The following is an 11,804-nucleotide window of genomic DNA, read 5'->3' on the forward strand; positions in this document are numbered from 1 at the left end:
TATTAGAATCTATTTGTTGGTATTTAGATTCTATCTCCACCACTTGAGTATTTGAAGTTTTTTCAACATCACCATCATTTGGCATCATATCTTTAGACAAAGCTACCATAGATCGTTCATTAAAGTTAACATCCTTGCTAATTACAAACTTATAATCATTTACACTCCAAAGACGATACCTTTAAACCCCTCTTGGATACCCCAAAAAGATTGCCTTTTTAACTCTATCATCAAGCTTATTATATGTGACATGATAATAGGTTGTGCATCCAAAAACTCTGAGTTTCTCGTAATCTGCATGGTCCCCTGACCACACTTTAAGGTGTGTCTCCATCTAGAGAAGAATGTGGGGATCGGTTCACTATGTAGCAAGCTGTAGCAACCGACTCTACGCACCACTCTCTGCCTAACCCAGAATTAGAGCGCATACACCGTGCCTTCTCAAGTAGCGTATGATTCAGTCGTTCAGCGACTCCATTCTGTTGTGGTATTTCTCTAACTGTCCAATGTCTCATAATGCCTTCTCGATCACAGAACTCCTTGAAAGGCCCATCTGTGTACTCTGTGCCATTATCTGATCGTAGAATTTTCAGCTTCCTACCTGTTCGGTTTTCAACCATTGCTCTCCATCGCTTAAAAGTGTCGAATACCTCATTCTTATGCTTGAGGAAGTAAACCCAAACATTCTTGGAATAATCATCAATAAAAGTAACAAAATACCTGAAACCACCCTTGGAAGTAACTTTAGACGGGCCTCAAACATCAGTATGCACGTAATCTAACAACCCTCTGCCTTTGTGCTTGCTTGTAGAAAACTTTGCCTTATGTGCCTTTCCATATACGCAATGCTCACAAAATTCCATTTGTGGTTTCTTCATATTTTTCAGCAAACCTTGTTCACAAAGCAATGACATATGTCCAAGCCGCATGTGCCATATTCTTGTGCAATTTGTTTGACCTCTACTTCCACCCATTCCAACTCCTAACTCACCTGTGACTGTTGTCCCCAAAAGAGAATAAAGATTACCGTGACGAACTCCTTTCATCACTACCAAAGAACCACGAACAACTTTTAGTACCCCATTTTTCGCAACTATTTTGCAACCATTTTTCTCCAACAAACCTATAGAGATAAGATTTTTCCGCAAGTCTAGAATATATCTCACATCCTTTAAGGTTCTTACTATTCCATCATGCATCTTGATTCTTATAGTACCCAACCCCACAGTTTTACAAGTATGATCATTGCCCATTAAAACTGTGCCACCATTTATACTTTGATAGGTAGTAAATCACTTCTTATTTGGGCACATATGGTGAGATGCTCCTGAATCAAGAATCCACTTATCGAAGATTTCATAAGATTGTTCTGTCACAAAATAACAGTCCTCCTCATCATTTGAGACATAGCTTGCTTCTTGCGTTTTTTTTTTTGGGTTGTCATTTTTCTATTTCTTGAAAGTTATCTTCTTATTTGGACAATTTGCTTTGAAATGTCCAGACTCCCCACATTTAAAGCATGTTCTCTCTGCGTGAGGTCTAGATTTTGGCCTAGACTTTCCACGCTTATTACCTTTTCCTCTTTCATTAGTCATTCCTTTAGCTACGAACAATCCTTGTGCTTGATCATTATACTCTCTTCTATTTGGAGATGACATTACACTTGTAGCAACCTTACGTAGATCATCCACTAAAAGTGATGCTCTTGTCTCATCCATGGTCAGAGTGTCACTTACCAGCATCAATGTCTGCACCAGATTTTTATAGGACTTCGGTAATGAAGGTAACAATATGAGTGCCTTATCCTCATCATCAACCTTCACATCTATATCCTTTAAGTTTGATATAGTCTAATCAAACTTATTGATATATTCTCGGATTGAGGTACCTTCTTCCGTCTTGCATATATACAATTTGGATTTTAAGTAGATACTGTTAGTTAGAGTCTTCGTCATGAAGTTACTCTCTAACTTTGCCCAAACACCTGCTGCAGTTGCTTCTTTATTTACCAAAAAAGCAACATCCCTCTCAAAGCATAAGATTATTGCAGCCTGCGCCTCAAGATTTAATTCTTTCCAATCCTCATATTTCATTTCCTTCGACTTTTTCTCTTTTCCTGCCAGTGTCTTGTGTAATTTTTGTGATATAAGCAGATTTTTCATCTATATCCTCCAATAAGAAAAATTAATTTTTCCATTAAACTTCCCGATTTCATATTTGTCTACTTTGACATTACTACTAGTAGAAGACATTATATTCAAAATTGAATTTTACCACGCAAATAATAAATAATATAACGTTGGCTCTTGATACCAATTGTTGAGTCTACAGTGGAATTTTGACTTCTAAGAGATACAAAGTAATATGAAATTGAACACTACTCATAATAATGCTCTCGCTATATATTTTGTAAAGAGGAAAAACAATATGAAAGATTTCTTCTAACTAACTCTATAAGATTATGTGAATAAAGATATTGTTATTGACTTCAATTACGATTCTAGAGACGTATATATAGTATCTCTATACTATAACTTCAACGAATAAGAATAAATTTCTACGACAAAAAACTCCTTACTAAACATTTTGAGTTCTCTCCTATTAAAACTTATTTATTTTACTTCCTAAAATTACTCTTATCCTTCCTTTATTCTCACACAATTAATTAGATGTAAAATAAAGGATTATTGATTATATACCAAAAATACAATTTTATAGTTTATGAATAATTTTAAATCAATCCAAAATATGGTTAAAAAAATAAAATAAAATTCTTTTTAAAAGTGTTGGACTAAAAGGATGAAATCCAACAAGAATATTTTGAGAAGTTGAATTTTTCTTTTAGTGAGAATTAAATTAGTGGAAGTGAATTAATTAGATTTTAAGTGTAGAAAATATCATCTAATTAAAAATCAAATTAGATGTCTATTCACTCATGTCACATGTCATGAGCACCCTTTTATTCGGACACCTCTTTGTCATGAACATTTCGAACAATGTTAAAATTGCTATCTTAATTTGTAGAGATAAACTTTCTTCTTATACTCATTTTTAGTTAAAGAGACTTAAAATAATGAGAACATCTAAAAACATCTTTTGCTAATTATCCTATTTAGTAACAAGTTATAGAAAAAGGGATAAATTGAATATGACATTGTAATCATTGTTCAATGTACTTCCCTTTAAAATGGCTTGAGACTATAAAAAGATTTCAACTCATTTTTCTCAAAAAAATTTTTCTGAAACTTTGGAATCATTTCTCTTTTTTGCTTTTCTCTAATTCTTTTCATTGTTCTTCATTTTATTCATCAATTTCAAACAAAAAAAAAACTTATAAGATTAGCATTCAAGTATTTCAGTAATATATTCGACAGCAAAATTTATTTAATCTTTGTTTATATTCAAAGAGTTTATTCATCCTCTCGTGATATTATTGAAGATCACAATACTTATTTTTTATTATTATTTTTATTTTTAGTTTTTATTTTACTTATTTGTTACTAATAAAAATATGTTTTTTACAAATTTATCTATCTTTAATTTTTTTTTAATCTTTTTTTATAAAATTATACCCGAATCAATTATGTAGCTCACAGAATTATAACAATTGATTGATGTTAAAAAAAAAACAATTGGCATGCAATAAACCATTGTTGGAGCAATCCAATTGATGGGTTTGGCGAATAGCACTTCACAATTTCACATAACCACCATACCAATTACCAACACAATAAGTACCTGGCAGAAAAACATTGCTAATTTGCTACGACGAGCCTACGATACGCAAAAACAACCTCTTAAAGGAAAAGAGTTCTTGGATAGATATAATGATCACAGAATTTCAAGAATTAGTAAGAATTAGGCAAAACTAAAGTTTTTAAACCCAAAATAGAAATTAAGAAGGAGATTGAGGATGAATACGTATAGAATATGAAATTGTTAATGATAAGATTGTAAATAAAAGATGAATGAATAATGAACAAATAAATAAATTAAAAATTAATTTTAAATTTAAATAATATATAAAAAATTAATTAATAAATAAATTAAAAAACAACTCTTTTAGAATTATTAAAAAAACTTGTGAAACATGTTTTTTTTTTTTTTAAATTGAGACTGATAAAAGTCGTAAATGTTTTAGAACTATTTAAACTAAAACCTTAAAAGATATATAAATGATTATAACTAAGATTCTGAAAACTAAACAGATTGTCGAACTGATAAAGTTAAGTATTAAAAATTTAATAAAAACTCAATTGAAATTAATTCGAATATAATAAAATAATATATTTATAGTTGTCGAAACCATGATTATAAATCTAATATACTTGCTTGCATAAGAGCTTTTTTGCACTTGATTGTACATAGGTCTTTTTTCTTTTTTTATAATATCATTTTGTTTTATGTTATTCTTTTGTTTTGAGTAATAAAAATTAGATTCTAAATCTTTTGATTATAAATATTTTAATATATCTCATGTCACAAAATTATTTATATATTTAAAAAAAATTAAGTTAATAAAAATAAATAAATAAATAAATAGTTGTATTTTTAAGAAAGTTGAAATGACATGTTACCAAGAGTTTAAGTTTGACTTTCAACTGGATTTTATCATGGCTAAAGTTTATGATATACTAATGCAATAGTTACAATAAATTTTTGAGTAAAAGACAAATAGGTTCCTAACCTTTTAAAATGTGGACATTTTCGTCCCTCAAAATTGGAAAATACATTTCGATCTCTCACCATGTAAATTCCGTGACAATTACGTCTTTTCGTGGAATTGGTGCTCGAAACGGTAACGAAAATTGCTGAGGTGGAGGGATGAAGAGTGATGTGTTAGTTACGGTTGCTGAAGTGGATGGGGAACAAATTGTTAAAGGACAAATTGGTCCTTAATGGCCAAAACGACGCCGTATGCATCCCCCACTTTCATGCCTATCATCCCAGACCTCTTCTTCTTCTTCTTCCATGGCAGTTTTATCGCGCTCTTTCTTCCTCTCTCGTCTCATAGACCTCTCACTCCACAATCCTCTCCACCCTCTAAAACCTCCACTCCCTTCTTCCACTCCCTTCTCCGGCAATAGCATCGGCAACGACACCACCGAAGGCTCAGGCAACAGCAGTTGACTCTCTATTCTCCTCTGCCCTCTTCTTCTGCTCTGCTGCTGCCAACCTTCACAAGCCGTTCACCTCCGCCTCCTAGCTTCTTCTTCACACGCTGTAAGTGTTGCATGATTTTTCACTGTTCTGCTTGCTATAAGAGTCTCGGTGATGCTGTGTGATGAGAGATTTTACGATTTTAAGGGTAATTAATGTGTTTTCTTTTGAAGCTTGTCTGATTTTTTGTTCCTTTTATTTTCGAAGAAAAAAAATGCAATTTTTTGTGGTATCGTATGGCTTTCTTCTTTGTTTATTTACTATTCATAATTTGGTTCTAGGTTGAAGCTTATAATGATTTAGATCAGAGATAAGATAATTGAGTGCTGGTTTTTGTGAGTAACATGGGCACATCATGTTTCTTATTTATTGTGTATCCTTTCTTTGAATTTTCAGTATATCAATGTTGCATGCAGCTTCACCTGCCCCTGGTTTTTGTTTGAGCTATCCCAGGAACCTTCATTGTCCTCGTGATTCGACAGAGCCTTCGATTAGAGCAAGGTCTCCGGTTTGCTGTTCGGTACCAGAGACAAAAAATGGAGCTACTAAAGTAGAGTATACTCCTTGGCTTGTCGTAGGCTTGGGTAACCCTGGAAATAAATACCATGGAACTAGGCTGATGACAAGTTATCTTAGCCTAGTTTCACTAGCCTTTTTCTTTTGTTTTCAATTAAATTATGCACTTTCTTGAGCCATAAGCAAGCCAATTGGGTAGATTTTCATGTTTCCTTTGATTTAATCAACCATAGATGAATTAATTCAATTTCATGAGGTTTTATGCTATAATTATCACATATTATGAAAGAATGAATATCTCATGATTTTGAGCATAGCTTTGATGTGTTTGGTTGATTAATGATAGGTGAAGAAAGCTTGGAGAAAGGTTGAAGCAAGAAGGAATGGCTAGGAGGAAGAGAGGACAAAAAGTTTGAGCAAAAGTTTGCCTCAAACTTTAGCTCAAACTTTTGGATTAATTGAAAACGAACCAGGGAGCAAAAAGCTTGACCAAAAGTTTGCCTCAAACTTTTGGGCAAACTTTTGGGCAAAAAGCTGGAGCAAAAGTTTGCCTCAAACTTTTGTGCAAACTTTTGGGCAAAAAGCTTGAGCAAAAGTTTGCCTCAAACTTTTTGGCATCACAAATCAACACCTTGGAGAGCAAAAGTTTGCGCCAACGTTAGCCTCAAACTTTTTGGCAAACGTTGGCGCATGAACAACACACCCTGGAGAGCAAAAGTTTGCGCCAACGTTTGCCTCTAACTTTTTGGCAAACGTTGGCGCCATGAGTGTGCAAGGGGAGGCCAACGTTGGAGCAAAAGTTTGACCCCAAACTTTTGCCCCAACGTTGGTATCAGCAAAAGAGGGTGGCTGATGTGAAAAGTTAGAGTAAAAGTTTGCCTCAAACTTTTACTCAAGCTTTCATGATTCCAAACCCGGTTCAATTCGGTTCTTCTCCAAACTCCAAGAGCAATCAACCAAGGCCTCTATCGACCCAATTCCATCAAGAGCAAAGGCCCAATTGAAGGCTTGAAGACCATTTGAAGAAAGTGTATAAATAGCATATGATTTAAGTTTTTCGGGGAGCTTTCTTTTCGGTTTTGATTAGTGCACTTAGTAGAGAGCTCATTTTACATTTCTTGGCATTGTTGTTTTAATTCAAGAGAATTTGGGAGGAGAATTGATCTCTCTTCTTCCTTGTTCTTGCCCAGCACTCTTTACTTTCCTTGTCTTGGATCTTGGGTTGGAGAATTGAAGGAAATCTGTTTCAATCTCATCCTGAGATCTCTCTGTTTAATTTTACTGCATAATTGAATTTCCATTTTGGTTAATTGCTTCTGCCTTCTACTTTCTCTGCAATTTACAATTTACAATTCCTTTGTAATTGTTCTTGTTGGATCTAGGAAGGCATTGAGATCTAGACTTGGTTATCTAGTCTCTTGGGTCCTGAGATCTGAATTCCAATTTTACTTCCTCTGTTTAATGCTTTTCAATCTCATTTACATTTCTGTTTTTAGATCTGATTCAATCCAAGTTATCTTCTACTTCTCTGTTCGTTGCAATTTACTTTTCCTTGTTTAAATTCTGCAAATCCAATTCCCAATTCCCTTTACAATTCAAGCCATTTACATTTCTTGCAATTTAAGATTCTGCAATTTACATTTCTTGCGTTCTAAGTTTCTGCCATTTAATTTCTTGTTCTTTAAGATTCAGCACTTTAAATTTCAGTTCTCTTTACTTTCATGCAATTTACCCACTCCCTTTACTTTCTCTGCAATTTAAAGTCTGCAAATCACAAATCTCTCAACCAAATCTTGATTCGCTTGACTAAATCAACCACTAAGCTAAAATTGCTCACTCCTTCAATCCCTGTGGGATCGACCTCACTCCCGTGAGTTATTATTACTTGATGCGACCCGGTGCACTTGCCGGTTAGTTTTGGGTGTTTTGGAGAAATTCGTTTTTCCACAAAAAAAACCCATCAAGTTTTTTCAAAAACTTGATGGGTTTTTTTTGTGGAAAAACGAATTTCTCCAAAACACCCAAAACTAACCGGCAAGTGCACCGGGTCGCATCAAGTAATAATAACTCACGGGAGTGAGGTCGAAAAAACTTGATGGGTTTTTTTTGTGGAAAAACGAATTTCTCCAAAACACCCAAAACTAACCGGCAAGTGCACCGGGTCGCATCAAGTAATAATAACTCACGGGAGTGAGGTCGATCCCACAGGGATTGAAGGAGTGAGCAATTTTAGCTTAGTGGTTGATTTAGTCAAGCGAATCAAGATTTGGTTGAGAGATTTGTGATTTGCAGAATTTAAATTGCAGAGAAAGTAAAGGGAGTGGGTAAATTGCATGAAAGTAAAGAGAACTGAAATTTAAAGTGCTGAATCTTAAAGAACAAGAAATTAAATGGCAGAAACTTAGAACGCAAGAAATGTAAATTGCAGAATCTTAAATTGCAAGAAATGTAAATGGCTTGAATTGTAAAGGGAATTGGGAATTGGATTTGCAGAATTTAAACAAGGAAAAGTAAATTGCAACGAACAGAGAAGTAGAAGATAACTTGGATTGAATCAGATCTAAAAACAGAAATGTAAATGAGATTGAAAAGCATTAAACAGAGGAAGTAAAATTGGAATTCAGATCTCAGGACCCAAGAGACTAGATAACCAAGTCTAGATCTCAATGCCTTCCTAGATCCAACAAGAACAATTGCAAAGGAATTGTAAATTGTAAATTGCAGAGAAAGTAGAAGGCAGAAGCAATTAACCAAAATGGAAATTCAATTATGCAGTAAAATTAAACAGAGAGATCTCATGATGAGATTGAAACAGATTTCCTTCAATTCTCCAACCCAAGATCCAAGACAAGGAAAGTAAAGAGTGCTGGGCAAGAACAAGGAAGAAGAGAGATCAATTCTCCTCCCAAATTCTCTTGAATTAAAACAACAATGCCAAGAAATGTAAAATGAGCTCTCTACTAAGTGCACTAATCAAAACCGAAAAGAAAGCTCCCCGAAAAACTTAAATCCTATGCTATTTATACACTTTCTTCAAATGGTCTTCAAGCCTTCAATTGGGCCTTTGCTCTTGATGGAATTGGGTCGATAGAGGCCTTGGTTGATTGCTCTTGGAGTTTGGAGAAGAACCGAATTGAACCGGGTTTGGAATCATGAAAGCTTGAGTAAAAGTTTGAGGCAAACTTTTACTCCAACTTTTCACATCAGCCACCCTCTTTTGCTGATACCAACGTTGGGGCAAAAGTTTGGGGTCAAACTTTTGCTCCAACGTTGGCCTCCCCTTGCACACTCATGGCGCCAACGTTTGCCAAAAAGTTAGAGGCAAACGTTGGCGCAAACTTTTGCTCTCCAGGGTGTGTTGTTCATGCGCCAACGTTTGCCAAAACGTTTGAGGCAAACGTTGGCGCAAACTTTTGCTCTCCAGGGTGTTGATTTGTGATGCCAAAAGTTTGCCAAAAAGTTTGAGGCAAACTTTTGCTCCAGCTTTTTGCCCAAAAGTTTGCCCAAAAGTTTGAGGCAAACTTTTGGTCAAGCTTTTTGCTCCCTGGTTCGTTTTCAATTAATCCAAAAGTTTGAGCTAAAGTTTGAGGCAAACTTTTGCTCAAACTTTTTGTCCTCTCTTCCTCCTAGCCATTCCTTCTTGCTTCAACCTTTCTCCAAGCTTTCTTCACCTATCATTAATCAACCAAACACATCAAAGCTATGCTCAAAATCATGAGATATTCATTCTTTCATAATATGTGATAATTATAGCATAAAACCTCATGAAATTGAATTAATTCATCTATGGTTGATTAAATCAAAGGAAACATGAAAATCTACCCAATTGGCTTGCTTATGGCTCAAGAAAGTGCATAATTTAATTGAAAACAAAAGAAAAAGGCTAGTGAAACTAGGCTAAGATGACTTGTCATCATAGGCACAATGTAATTGGTTATTCACCAAAAGTTTTTAAAAGTTCTTAAAAGAACAATAATCTTCTCTTGATGTGGTATGAATATTTTTTTCCTACTATCTATTAGGTGGGATTTGAAGTAATCGATAGCATTTCTAAAGCAGAAAGAATTCAGATGAACACAATACAGTCTAAGGCATTGATTGGAATAGGTAAAAAATTACCCAGGAATGATTTTATTCTTATTAATATTTTCTCCCTCTTTTCCTCCTCCAAGTTTATTGGCTTCATTTATCTTGGTAACTTTAGCATTGAGTTGTCTTTTCTTCTGTGATCTTATACAGATTCTATAGGAGATGTACCAATTTTGCTAGCAAAGCCTCAAACATACATGAACTTTAGTAGTGAATCGGTTAGTTTCATTTTATCACATAAATTGCTAGATTTTATACGATATACACATGTACACTTGGTGAAATTGATAACGAATCAAGTAAACCATCTATCTGATTTACTACTTTTTTTTTTGTATATGTTGATATTACATCTTTTGTGTCTCACATTCATACAAATGACTTATGGATTGTTACTGTTAGGAAGTGGGATTCTCAGAGCCAGTCGGAATATGGGAGGAGAAGGGAGTGGAGATTTTGGAGGGTGGAGAGGATTGTGGAGTGAGAGGTCTGTGAGACGAGAGAGGAAGAAAGGGCGCGATGAAACTGCCACGGAAGAGGAAGAAGAAGAGGTCTGGGATGATGGCATGAAAGTGGGGGATGCATACGTCGTCGTTTTGACCATTAAGGACCAATTTGTCCTCTAACAATTTGTTCCTCATCCATTTCAGCAATCGTAACGGATACATCACTCTTCACCCCTCCACCTCAATAATCTCTGTTATTATTTCGAGCACTAATTCCACGGAAGGACATAATTGTCACGGAATTTACATGGTAAAAAATTGAAATGTATTTTTCAATTTTAAAGAACGAAAATATCTGTATTTTAAAAGATTAAGTACCTATTTATCTTTTACTCTAAATTTTTTATCACATCACTTAAATTATTTCCTGTCCGTGAGCCTGAAATTCAACGCAAGAAATTATGACTATATGGTCAAATATGCATAAGATCTATGTCATTTTAAATTGCTTTTTCGTTAGTAGGACCCTATTTGGTATTTAGAGCAATCCATATTGTATATTCTTTCTTAAAACGGTCACTTTCATATGATAACTATTTTTTTCAACTAAATTTGGGAAAGGATTTGATGATCACAAAATGTTTGGATTATTTAATTGTTCTATAATAAAATATATTTTTAAAATTTTTTTTATTAAGACTAAATAGTTTTTGTTTAATTTTAGTTATAAATTAATTTTTATATATTATTTAATTATAAATTTTTTTTATTTTATAAATTATTATTTTATTATTCATCATCTATCATATTTATTAACAATTAAAAATAAAAATAATAACGAATTAAATTTTTTATTAATCGTAATAAATATTTTGACAATCCTAATCAATTAGAATTTTATTCTTGATTCATTACATACGTAAAGATTTGTGAAATCGTATTTGTTGGCAATTCAATCGATTGGACGTACAATACAATTGATTGAATATTGTAAATATTGGATATTAAAGAGATAGATAAACGATGAAGAAAATTGGATATTAAGTAGATGAATAAACGATGAACAAAAACAATGAAAAAATTGATAATCAAGGAGATTGATAAACAATTCCAATGGATTGAGTAATTGAAAAATAAATTGATGATAGATTATTTCATCAATTTATAATTTTAATATTGAAAAAGGTAAGATTAGTATCTAAATCAAAATAAAAACTTAAAAATTGAAGATAGAATTTTAAAGATAAGATAGATAACTAATAAAATAATAATTTATAAATACGAGGAGAAAAATTTAGAATAGCGTAACATATAACGCATTGCACAATTCTATGGAATTGGCTAACACAACCAATCGATTGAATTGTGAAAACTCATATTGCTTTGAAGACTTCAATCGATTGGTAACATGAACACTCGATTGAACAAGAAAAAACTCACATTCTAAGCGCAGCTCAATCGATTGTGTAACAATTCCAATCAATTGAATTTTGAGAACCCATATTGCCGTGCAAAAATCAATCGGTTGTGATACACTTCCAATCGATTGAATTCTGAAAAAAAAATATACTGTCTTGCAACATTCAATCGATT

Source organism: Arachis hypogaea, chromosome 19, assembly GCF_003086295.3.
Source record: "Arachis hypogaea cultivar Tifrunner chromosome 19, arahy.Tifrunner.gnm2.J5K5, whole genome shotgun sequence".
NCBI lineage: Eukaryota > Viridiplantae > Streptophyta > Magnoliopsida > Fabales > Fabaceae > Arachis > Arachis hypogaea.